Source organism: Lepisma saccharinum, chromosome 25 (genome assembly GCF_977018435.1).
Source record: "Lepisma saccharinum chromosome 25, izLepSacc3.1, whole genome shotgun sequence".
In the NCBI taxonomy this organism is placed as follows: domain Eukaryota; kingdom Metazoa; phylum Arthropoda; class Insecta; order Zygentoma; family Lepismatidae; genus Lepisma; species Lepisma saccharinum.
In genome coordinates, this window is record NC_139253.1 from 31,531,296 (window position 1) to 31,544,734 (window position 13,439).

Below are 13,439 nucleotides of genomic sequence, written 5' to 3' on the forward strand. Positions count from 1 at the left end.
TTTCGTGTCAGGACTTTTTGGTGCTAGGTAATTTTGGTGCCACGTATTTTTCGCTAACTGAGCATTTTTGTGTTGGTAATTTGGGTACCATACCGTTTTGTGCCTGAGCATTTTGGTGCTAGATATTTTTCTAGAACCCTTCTCTTTCGACACCCTTTCACTTCTGGCTACTGATTCACTTTCAGTGACAGTATATGCTGAATGTCTTTCTCATCACATAGAAAATATCTTTGCTAGTGAATACCTCTCACGTTGGAAAGAAACTATAATTCTTGGTGGATTTTTGTACTTGAAAGAAAAGGCCAAAAATAATAAAGTATAATGACCAAGTACTAAATGCTCCAAGCCTTCATAATAACAGAATAAGGTGTTAATATATTACATTAGAAAACCTCTAAGTTTATTAATATCACAAAAAGAAAATAATAACATATATGTGGAACGAACCTTCCGGAGAATAACAAAGACCCAAGAATGTGTAGTGTTTTTTTTTTAATATTTTCAACAGGTGGCAGATATACATAAGGTTGCACTTCAGATTCAGCAGACTCCAAAAATCTTGTTGGCTGCTTTGTTGCGAATTGCTGGTAATGGTCTTCACTTCACTGTACAGTAGGGGAAGGTCTCATAAATTGTACCGGCATGTAAATTGGACCGCTCGCATATCTGGCGACCTATCCAAGCAGTGGCGCTGCCGATTGGAAGGATTGTGTATTAGAAGAAGTTGAGAAGCTCTTGTGAAGACGAGACAGTTAGAAGCAGTATTGCCTTGGAAGCAGTAGTTTGTTCATTTTTGTGGTCCAGGAAGTAAATAATTCCTCGAACATCTAAGCCTCTACACACGCGCAGGTAAGTCTGAATCCAGTCTCACGTCAAATATAAATAACGTAACGTATGTTAATATTTAAGGGCAAGGTTATTTGAAATGGCTTTACTTCGTTGTAAAATGGGCCTGTGCTGGAAAGGAAATGGTCGTGTCGTTTAAATTGTACCACTAGCTTTCTTCTAATTTGTACCGGTACATTTTAAAGGAACTTTTTACAAATAATTAGAGAGGGACATTTATACAAGTTTATTCAGCAGAATAGTAAAGAAGGAATTCCGTAATTCTAATTATTAACAAGAATAATTATTTTTCATAATAATAATACTGATAATTAGTATTATTTTTCGTATTATTATTATTATTATTATTATTTTTCGTATTATTATTAATAGTAGAAGTATGATTAATATTATTATTATTAATATTATTATTATTTACTGTTGTAGATGGCGTAACCGAAGAAATGTGGTTTGTGGTCGCAAGAAGATATGATGAGAGCACTAGATGCCTTCCGAAATGGTGATGCTGGTATTAATGAAATATGCAGAACTTACGGCGTTCCGAAGCCCACATTGAAGAGGAGGTTGGAGAACAAAAACAAGAAAGCCTGCGAAGATATCAAGAGTTTTGGACGTGGCACCGACCTCCCTAGTGAACTGGAGGATGAGCTGGTAAGTTACGTTCTTCAGATGGAATCCCATATGTTTGGATGCTCTCGACAAGATCTTCAGAAATTAGCATATGATTAGCTGAAGCCAATGGTATCAAACACAGGTTCCAAAACTGGAAAGCTGGAAAACAGTGGTACTATAATTTCATATCTCTCGGAGAACTGCAACCTTCAAGGGATAGTGCAATGAAATCACTAATATTGCCAGAAGCTGACAACTCGACTAGCTGGTATTTCAAAATCTGTGACGCAAACAAGGAAGAAGATATGATCAAATGTTTGAAGTGTAGTGTCTGGTTTCATATAAGGTGTCCGAGAGTAAGTGCAAAGAAGAAAGTATTTTACTGTGATAAATGTGGAGCAAAATAACCTGGACCGATGGTTACATAAACTTAACAATTTGTTTTTGTCAAGTAATTTTATGAGAGCTTACTCATTTTCTTTTTACAATACATTAATATGTAACAAGCATTTATTGCATTCTATGTCGTAAATAAAGTCCCATTACTGAATCACACTTAACGGCCCTGCATGTTTTTAATGGTACGATTTATAAGACTGGTGGTACAATTTATAGTACATGCTCATAAATTGTACCGCTTTGCATCTTCAAACTTTTTCCGTCACAGCCTTTAAATCCAAAACATATTCATTGTTTACAATTTATATATACATGCCTTCATGACCGTGCCACTGTATGGTATCATTGCATTTTGTTAAGCTGTTACAGTCTCCATGAAATTCTGAAATATTCTGAAATTGATACAATTTATGAGACCTTACCCTAATTCGGCGTTTAATCCATAAATGTCTGGTGCACGAGTATGTTCGTTCACGAATTTCTCAAATTTATCATTTACATTGTGGGCCAGAGGTCAGAGGTGAAGGGTTGTGTAAAAGATAAAGGATGCACCAAAATGTCCTAGATCTGTTTGTATTTGATGCATAACATATTAAAGTGTGAAACAGGAATCCACTGAACGGTATTAACGCCGAAAATAGACGCTTTCTAACAAAATTGCAAACACTGGGCTCACGGATATTAATATTAAACGCGTGCGAATTGTAAAACAAAATATATTTGGCATTCTTGAACAGTTTTCCAATTCACATTTGTTAATTTTTCACCCACACCAGGATACAAAGAAAATATGGGATGGTTACATCCAATTATATACAAATGATACCCTTGACCAAATTTGAACACAGTGTGTGATGTTCGTTATACTAAAGTAGTAAAGGGATTACGTTTTCTGTTGTACACATTCTGTATCGCAAAGAAAATTAATGTTTAAGTGTTGATTAATATAATTTTTCTGCTGCGGATTCGCGTCTATTTGCACAAATATATTTACACACAGACATGCATATGTGTCTAAATATGGGTGAAACGAAGGGGTCGTGAAGGCGAGAACACCCCCCCTCTCCTATAGCCTTTATTTTCGGGAAGGCAATGTGGTAATTTCCATTCATGTTCCTAATCAAAAATTGGATCAATATGTTAGTAGTCCAATATGTAAAGAGAAAATTGGAAGACTTGTGAAAAATTAGAACCAAGCATATTTCTAGTACTTCCTTTCGGCCATACGAATACTGCAAGAATATCTTTCACACAAGGTCATAAAATGGCTGATGCCTTTCGTCCTATTATTTGCGCAAAATTAATTTCACATTATAGAGACGAGAACAATGGCCGCTGAAGAGAAAAATAAACGTTTATGGCTTCTGCACTTTAATAATACGGTAGGAGCTCCTGAGCTAAGAAGTTGACTGCGGCAGCACGTGCATTGTTAACAACCTCACGATAACACAGCAAAAGATATAAACCAATTTATCGCCGTGAAATTGGTGATTGGCTTCTTCATTGCAAGAAACACACCAAAGTCTCGCAAAAATCTATTTGGCTTCGTGTGATACCGGTTAACATCTGGGACCAGAAAATTCTTCAGATCGTTTCCAAATCATCCATGATTATCTTTCGCGAATTCTTCCTTATTGGATATGAGAGAAGGTAATGCAATATAGGTCCAAGGACGATGAGATAAAGTTAATTCTGTGTTGTGTATTACTTAGGAGATACACAGCGTAAAATGGAGGCGATGGTTTTTATTAACTGAGATGAGCTTAAACAATGTACAAAGATGAGTTCCGAACAATTTCAGTAATTGTATGCATATTGCGAGCTAGGATTACTGAATGCTATCATCTAATGGATATAATCTTAATATGAAGAGCAGGTCACCGTGGTTCTATGGATATCATTTGCATATCAAGGAGCTCTAGGTTCTAATCCTCAATAAGGGATGGTTATTCCTGTGTATGGTTACTTGCATTTAATACATTCATTATTCGTTCTTATCTTCTTTGTCTTACATTAAAATCGTTTTTGTTCTCTTTAAGTTAATAACGACGACGAGGATGAATGATTTCGAACATTTAGAGCGAAATCGTGAGTCGACCACTCAACGTGCTCGGCTACCAAGACAGTATTATTCAATTCTAACGTTGTAATTAACATAAGAAATCTAGAAATATAAATATATTAAAAGAAATGAAAAATCAAATAATATATAACACTTGTAAAAATTGGTAGGAAGGTATGAAGTTCATGCAAACCTAGACAAGTGACGAAAACTATGTACATTCGGTCCAAAAATATTTAAGATCAGCAATGACGAGCTACCGTATCTGGTATTCGATTAGTTAAGAGTATGGTGATAATGCACTTTCCGAAAAAATCTCTATATACGAAACTGTTGTTGGCTTGCTGAAATTCATTGCAAATGTTCCTCACTACCAATGAAACGCAAAGTTCCGTATATAAATATTTCTTTTATGCACTACACAAATATTATTGCCAAATAAATCAATGTGGATTATCCTATTTCTGCTACTGTTTTGTAACCAATTTAGCGTTTGTGTCTTAATTAGAAGGTTGAAATGCTTTTGTAATTTTATCCCTGCCAAAAGGTTATTGAGAACTTATTTTTAATTATATATTTTGTCGTAAATGAATTGAAGGGCTCTGGTTAAAACATGGTAAGTGACATTTTGGTAATTTATTAGTTCATTAAGAAATAAGGTTATTAGAAGCTATACTGTATATAAATTGTTTTCGTGTTGTGTTTTCCAATTTCAGAAGACTTCACTGGGTCGAATGCAAATTGTATGACATGGCAATATCACACGAAAATTGAAGGATGGCTCATTTTACTTTGTAACTAAAAAATAACCAAAATGTAATTTACCATGTTTTAACCAGCGCCCTTCAATTAGTCTCTAAGCTATAACGCATATATGTGGGTGAATAACTTTGCAGTTTTAAAGATAAATGCATATATACATCGTACAGTTGGTTTCCGAATTTAGATGGCAACAAAATTCACGATAAACAATTTAATTACGGAGGTTTTTTATGTCTTTTCAGTTCGTACTGTTCATAATTTTAAGTTGTACTGTGGAAAGGTCATTGTAAAAATAAGTAAGAATAGAGAGACTAAATGCATTGGAATGAAAATAATTACCATCATTCGTTGACTTTAAAATGTCAAAAAATGATAATTTCTATTCCAGGACATTTCCAGAGACTGAAGTCTCTTAATTAATCAACTGGTTAAATAAATAATTAATTTAAAAAAGATGTATTTGCACTTATAGCTATGATTTTGGCATATTAGTTTTAGACAACGATAAAAAGCTGTGACGTATACCGGGATGGCAAATGAAAAATATAACATTCATTGCCAGTTTTCATTATAAAAGTGACAGGGTCCCGGGTTAGAATCCAGGCCTGGGCATGAATGTTCTTTGCGTCTTTCATCGATTTCATCATATCACCACTCATCCTATTCGTCGCGATTAACCAGAAGTGGAAGAAAAGCGACGCTAAATAATAAAAATCAAATCATATCATTACAAAAATATTAAGCGTATCAAGTACCTGATTATCTATTCAAAAAATCATGTAATAGCTTTTGCCAAGGAGGCATAAATATAGTTTATGTATTTGACTGAAAATGCAGTTTAAAGAACTATTCTCATATTTCCACATTTGGAATGTAGTAGTACCCGAATGTCGAGTAAGGTGGGTAGACTTAAAGTAATTACGATTCCACCTACCTCGTTATTATCAACGATCAAACTCATAAACAGTGTAAAATAAGCACTTCAACGTGTAATTATGAAGTACCATTTGAGTTAAGTGAGATTACGTTTTAAACTGGTTGTTTCACTCATCCGGAGAACCTGGATAGTCATTGGTTATAGGTGGAATATTCTGGCTGGCGTTGTGTGATCACTTTCAATGCAAAGCAAATGCTGAGATGGTATATTTAAGGTAGTCGAATGCTGGTTTTGGTTAATGCTCGGTCAAGTTTAGATTGAGCATAAGGACCGAAGAGAAACGCGACTGAAGATTCGAATTGGTAGGGGAAAGGCGGCAGTGCCCCGTGTCGTGGAATTCAGATGGATCGATAATACTCATAAGAGTGCAGAGGCACTGAAAATGTTCACAACGATGACACACTTTTACGCTGTGGTTACGCTTTCCTTGAAAGCGCATTGCAGTGTTCTTACGGCTTACGAGACATGGCGTACAGAACACTTTCACACACTCTTTCGACGCCTTGATTTTAACAATAAGAAACAAGCAAGAGTTACTCTGGCACATTATCGACCGTTTAGCAGCGATCGAACAACACTAATCCCTTAGTTTCTTCTACAACAAAAAAATCCTTACACGAGCCTTGCCGGGTTGCATACCGACAGGGGCAAGAGAGACAAGGTATACAGTGAAAGTCGGAACTAGAAAACTAGACAAGCTACTCACAAGGCCTGCAGTAATGATGTAATCCCACTGTCCTATTTCCTGTGTAGAAACCAACTATATTCCTCGGTACCCTCACTTCACCGGCCTACACTAGAATGAGCCCATCCTGCTGTCTGCTTTCCCGCCGGGCATGAGTGCTTCTCTCTCGGCCGACTCCGGCGCTCTTCGGCTATTTCCGGCACGCGAGCGACGATGTACTCTGCGGGCTCTCGTGCTAGCGAACAACGATGCCAGCCGTAGATAAAAATCTCTATGGCAGGGAAAAATTTTGTATGCCGACTCCGTCAACTAATTGAAGCACACGTTCCATTTTCCTTCCTGCTTTTTCCTACAGCACGGAAATTTTAAAAAATACCTCTTTTGTGTAGACATAGGAAAAAATTATGATCATTATAAATCAGCTATTGGTACGAAATCATTAAAGCATTCACTAAAAATCTTAGAATGTATATTACTTATCGCAGACTGACCAGATAATTGTAAAAAGGAAGAGGGAATACACGGCGCCCTACGTGACGGAGTGGATAGCACAGCTACGACGCCAGGGGTATCGGGTTCGAATCTCCAGGCCTGGGCATTATATCATCACTCATCTTCATCTTCTCGATTAGCCAAAAGTGGCAGAAAGCGAAGTAAAATAAACCAAACGATACAAACCTGTTTCCAGGATTTGTTTTAAGTCCACTTTATGTACAGAAAGTCTAATCGGGACTGGACCTACAGTTTCAAGTGAAATCCGAACCACTGTGCCCATGTGTCTCTACCGGGCATCGAACCCGAAACCTATTGATTACAAGGCAGTGACGTTACCACTACGCCATCGGGGAGGCCTTTCTAGGGTATGGTGTAAGTTCTAGAAATGTACGTGCATTTTTTAAACACGTTGCTAACAAAGCCAATGTTCTCCTACTTATCTAGATCCAAACTTGTAAAATACTTATTTTGTATTTTGGATATTTCACGTCACTTTATTCCTCTCTAGATTAACCGAGATGATGATGATGATGATGATGATGATGATGAGTCATTAGTCAATTAGCAGATAACTACCCTTAACAATTAAAATAAACTGTATAGAAAAAACAAGCCCGATTGTTAACCACGTAACATTAACTCATATTCAACTTTTTTGCTCTGTTCTCTTTCTTTTCCTGACACGGTGAGCCGGCTGGTGAGAGGTGTCGAGTGGTAATCATTGTTTTCGAAGTTGTTATTTGTTCTGCTTTGACCCTTTACTCATATACCCTGAACAAAATCTACAATGAACTTGACATATATTCAATTTATTTTGCAAAGTCGTTTAAAATAGTTCTTGACTAAAAATTTTAATCGGTCAACCGGATGCGTTTAATTGAGTAATCGAATTTTTATCGATTTTTAAAATGTTTATAACTTGGAGAAAAAACAAATATTATTCATAATTTTATTTTTATAGGTGATACAATGTAGTAATTTCCCTAAGATTTCGTACGGTATAACGAACACCACACCCAGAATTTTTTAGTGACGTATATCACGCTGTTCGTACGGAGGAGTTATGCAAGAAGGCAAGAAGCACGCTAATGACCTGTCAATCAAAGCTGAGGAGTTTACCTCACCAAATGGTATACAGATTTCGTCTTACACAGGATTCACACAGCAATTATGTACCCTCGACTTCACGTTACCTTCTAATCGAAGCGATTAGATAGGTTAATCCGTTCGATTAATCGATTAAATCGAAAGTCCTAGTTTTGAATGGAATTAATCTGGAGCCCTGAGAATCGCGATGCGCTGAACGAATAAGCGTCAGAAAGTCCTTACTGACTTGAGGGCAGGAGGATCAGTTTCCATGTTCAGCCAAACCCGAAACTGCTCCTCCCCCATCGACCTTTCCCCGCGGCGAGCTGGAGTAAAAGGGGAGGAAAACACGTATACTTGCGCTTATGGGATTATTATTTTACTTGTTCACTTAGGAATATCAATCTTTCTATGGGTATGAAAACACATGAACGGAAAGAGGACAGGTTGAAGATTTTGTTTATGGTTGAAAAAGTTGGAACTTGCATTTGATTAGGCGTAACTTGAAGTTGTTCATCCATAAGAAACAGGGCTACATGGGATTCTGTAAATACTTATTCATCATATTTGTTACAGATCGTACAATCAACTTTAGAGAACCACTCCCACTTGCAACAGGGAAGAAATTTATACTCCCTTGTGCTATGTCTTGGTTTTCAGTAGCAGTGCTCATTCCGATGATATTTTTTAAAAAAATGCATACCTGTTACTCGTCGCCTTAATCTGATGTTTGTGAGGAAGGATTGAAGTTTGTTATCGTATTAACACTACGGCGAGCTTTACTTGACATACAAATACTAGAGTACTAAAGTCAATATTTTTATGTGGCTGTATAGCGAAAACTATCGGAGGTTCGAATGTCAAGACTCCATGACTTACCAACGTACCCCCCCCCCCCCCCGTGTTTATTTCCTATTGAAATTTGACCTCCAGAAATTAAGCTCCTAGTTACACATCTATGTAATTACAGTCCTCATTTTCTGCTAATAAACGGTATTAATTTACTATTCCTAAATCTTAAATGTCCATTCACTAATATATTTCAAAATGGAAACGTTGCGCAATTGAATTTTCGAATAGGTACAATAATGTCAGATCATTAGCTAATGGAGATATGTCGGCCTAACTCCAAATAGAGTTCTTCAGAGGAGTAGATTTAAAAAAGACTGAAAACCATGTTTATGGAATTACGTTCCTCTGGTTCTTACACGACGATAAAGAAGAGGAGGCTTTAACGACTCAAACTCCTCCCAGTAAACATTTTGCACTAATTTATTTAATTATACAATTAATGTTTATTTTATTATACAACATCTCAACATTTTTCAAAACACTGCATTGTTTGAAAAAAAATGAAAGTTATATTAATATCACACATCCCTCTCTATCTGTGTGTGTCTGTGTGTTTCTTTGTCTCTCTCTCTCTCTCTCTCTCTGTGTGTTTCTTTGTCTCTCTCTCTGTGTGTGTGTGTGTGTGTGTGTGTGTGTCTGTGTGTTTCTCTCTCTCTCTCTCTCTCTCTCTCTCTGTGTGTGTGTGTGTGTCTGTGTGTTTCTTTCTCTCTCTCTCTCTCTCTCTGAGTGTGTGTATGTGTGTGTATTTCTTTCTGTCTCTCACACAAAAATTCGTTTTTTTTAAAATAAAAGCTTTACTCAAATGAAGGTAAATATAAAAACAAAATTGTTATGATTAATATAATTAATGCATGTCGAGCTAATATCTATATTCAAATTGTTTAGATAGAAAAAATAGTGATTATAATTCCAAATTGTTTATTAATAATAAATATATGGTAGCAATTGATTTGTAACTATTAAAATTATACCATCGTTGGGCTACAATAAGCTGAACCCCATGAATATATTTGTGAATATAAACGAACATGGAATATTTTAAGCATAGGCACAGCGGTCCTTTAATATTTGCGTTTAAAGGCTATGATTTATTTCGCTTCTCTTGTACTCTTATACGCTTGTAAAATCCTGTAATTTGTTTGCTACTACTCAAATTTACCTGTACCTCTTAACACATACAATGGTAGCTATTAATGATGAATCAAATGAAATCTATATTAAACGCTAATAACTTGGCACTTTTTCGTTCCTCCCGAGTCAAAGATGAAAGTCACTATATATCCAGACAAGTTAAGTTACGCCAACATTCATGGATACTGCATCTCCATAACCGTTGAGATATCTACAGTCAGCGACAACAAAAATGGGACACTCAGATCCTGAAATATTGGCTTCTCTGCAATGTGTGTTGCCTAACTCAAAGGCGATAAGTGGATTATAAGAGTAAATTTTCAATGGAAACTTCTGCCACCGTCGTTGAGCTAGGCAACATACGAGTACATAACGGCTTGGAGGGAAGCGAGTATTTCAGGATTTAGGTGTCTCGTTTTTATTGTCGGTGACTGTATATGCCACTAGGAGTTGAACCCGTGTCAATTTTTTTTTAGATACACCTATTGCTCTCGGAAGGAAAAATATATGTCACATAGTCTGAGCACATTACTAAGAGGTATTCAGTCCTAAGTTATCTTACTAAAAAGGTATAATTCATAGTATCGAGACAATGCTTAAGAACCGAGAGAGGAAGAAATCCTTCGAGACTTGTGGAGACTGGACCGGGAAGAGATAGACGTCTATAAAATTTAGGCAAAACTGGGAAATGTTATTCCTTAGGCCAAAACATTATCCTGGCACAGCTGCCGCCAAGAAGTAATCTGTCGTATCATTCGTGTAAACGTGGCAACTATCCTGCTGTTGGAAAAGTCCATCGAAAGGGCAAGCAAATAGCCAATGGGCTATTCACGCCCTTAAAGGACAAAGTATTTTCCTGTCGCCATCTGAAATTCTTCCTTCCTTCTCTTCCTCTTCACTCTGAAATTGGCAAACAAAGCGTTCAAATTTCCCTCTCGAAGGAAACGCCTAGCTCTGGCTGGCAGAGAACAAAGCACATGCTCTCTCCACCGCTCCTCTTAGTGGTTGGAAACGCTCACGTGATGGCTGCCAAGCTCGCCCAGCAGACGAATGGTCACCGAGTGGCGGGAGCGGTACCAAGAGAAGACTTCCGAAATAAAAAGTATTGTCTAATTCTACGGCAGTGACCGAACTTTCTATTCGCATTCACGCATCGCCCTAGAGTTGGGAAACAGACACAGCACCATGCTAGGAAGCGGGTATTTCAGAATCTAGCTATTCTCATTTCTTTCGAATTAATGTTGCTATGTACCTTTTTCAGATATACTAAGGCTGTGCCTCACTCATTATTTTACGTATACGCTGTATGTGTTGATTAATGTGCCAAAACTTGTGGTTTACGTTTGTATCAATAAGCATTATATCTACGTTTTACCAATATAATATATAAAAAAATAATTTCAAAATTTGTATACGTGTTTTTAAATTAATTAATTTGCTTTGTTATGAAATGGACGTAATATTAATTTTATATTAATATTGTTAATAGATTCCCCCGTACCATGAAGACACATATAGTGGGGATGTGAAGGTAGGGACGCACACACTCGATCTAGGTTATTTAGGAGATGTGATCAGCACCACGCTCCGGCTGCCTTTACTCCACAATTGCTTCCATGTGCTCACTTATTTTAGTCTGGGCAAACCCCAGAGCCGCTTTATGCATATATAACATATTTATTTATTGCAATTCCAGTACAGCAGAAGTCATTTTAAACCGGAAAGACACAACAGTAAAACAGTACCATAGTGTTAAAAAGAACACACGAAACAAGATAAAATAAAATAAACAAAATATAAACATAAACATGCAAAGACAATACCAAGATGAACAGATTACTTTCACAATGCATTACTTATGTACATTTTTTTCTAAGTTGGTGATAAAAGACGAATGTGAACTGAAAATATCTACTTGGTTTGAGATGATATTGAATTGGTTCGGTAGCCTATGGAATAATGAACGTTGTATGAGTGATAATCTGAGAGTTGCAGTGTGGAAAGTCTCCTTGCTCCGTGTTTTATGTCTGGGCACTCTGAGGGAAAGTTCGTGGAGTGGGATGCTACATCTTAGGTTTCCATTTATGATCTCATGTAGTAATTTCATATCTGCAACGTATATATATAACATATAACAGGAATAGAATTAGGAATAGAGCCAGAAGGGGCGGATAAATAACATTTCGGAAGAGACAGTAAACACTTATCACAAATAAAAGGTGATGCCTATATTTCGCGGCTAGTCTGCATTGTCACAGTAGAGTAGAAGGCTAAAATTTCACGAGAAATGAAGTGGTGAAGGTTTCTTCAACCTATCTTTAATCAGGAAAACGTTATGGCTGCATGATTGTAACACATGTATAATTTTCCAGGTGCGAGAAACCAGTTATATATATAGTATATATATCACATCACCACAGGCGCCGAAACCGGAGGGGCCAGGGAGGCACGGTACCCTCCTGTTCTCACCCCCCTTCCGCGCCTATAAGGGGCCCAATGTATAACTTTCAACGTAATACATAACTTTTGCATATTGAAAATATTCTGTTTTCAACTGCTTTATATAATCAGGATTAATATTTTCTTACATGTGCCTGTAAACATGTGTGTGCTACTTCATACTGCATTGATTTGGCTGAAAGTTGCAGTGTTACATATCGTATACTAATGCTTAACCAACGTTCAAAACAATAAGTGTGTGTGCGTGTGTGTGGGGGGCGGCATTAACCGGGGCACCGGCCGCTCGACGGCGCCAGACCAGGGCGTCCCGATTTAGTAGAGCCAAACCCTTATTGGATATTTGTTTTATAAAGAATTCGATTTGTGTAGAGAAAAAATAATTGAAGGTAGTTCTCAATGACCAATGTATATTGAAAAATCATGTAGCAATTTAAGAGAGTACTGTTATTTTGATATCAACCTACAATATACGCGTTATTCGACATTAAGGCATTGACAATACAAGGCTATTATTTATCGCCTTTAAAACAGTAAATATACAGCAAGGCCATGTTATTTATTGGCCGAAGGTGGAGGGATCAGGGTAGAAAGTTGAGGCGGGAGGTGACAGGGTGGACAGTTGGGGTGCCAAAAATCGACTTCGCCTGGATGAAAATTTTATCTTGGGCTTTCCTTTCTTATGTAAATATGTGTGACGATATTAAACTCTTATAAAGGATTGTAGGAATAAGTATAAACCGAAAATAATAATCAAATTCTCAGTCAAAAGTTACATGTAAAGTATTATGTTCTATAATTACATAATCACAGTAGTACAGTGAATTTTTTGTCCGGCTAATAAAGTTCGTCAAAGCTATTGTAATTACAATTTTTTAAGGTTAACTCAAGTGCATTAAGTCCCAACTTGAAAAAAAAAAAACAAAAAAAAAACCTTTGCTCCCCCGCAAACAGAAAGAAATCAGTATTTATGCTTTACTTACCTTTGACCTCTCCCCCATCTCTGAAAAAATGCACATCAGCCCCTTCCCATTGAAAAAGCATTGAGTTGAACTCAATATGGCGGACGTCCGCTTGGAACACACCGATATGGTTCTCACTAAGCCTAACCTGTT

General features: G+C 36.9%; 1 protein-coding gene across 3 annotated transcripts in view; it reads right to left on the reverse strand.

Moving 5' to 3' along the window:
- Positions 1–13,439, reverse strand: part of LOC145978632 (uncharacterized) — a 495,167-nt gene that overhangs the window by 204,206 nt on the left and 277,522 nt on the right. The window contains exon 1 of one of the 3 annotated variants that reach the window (XM_083111382.1): positions 6,325–6,438. The exons of the other annotated variants lie outside the window; for them this stretch is intronic. The gene's annotated coding sequence lies outside the window, so the exon portion shown is untranslated. Of the gene's footprint in view, positions 1–6,324; positions 6,439–13,439 lie in introns of those variants that run through there. 3 annotated transcript variants of the gene reach the window in all.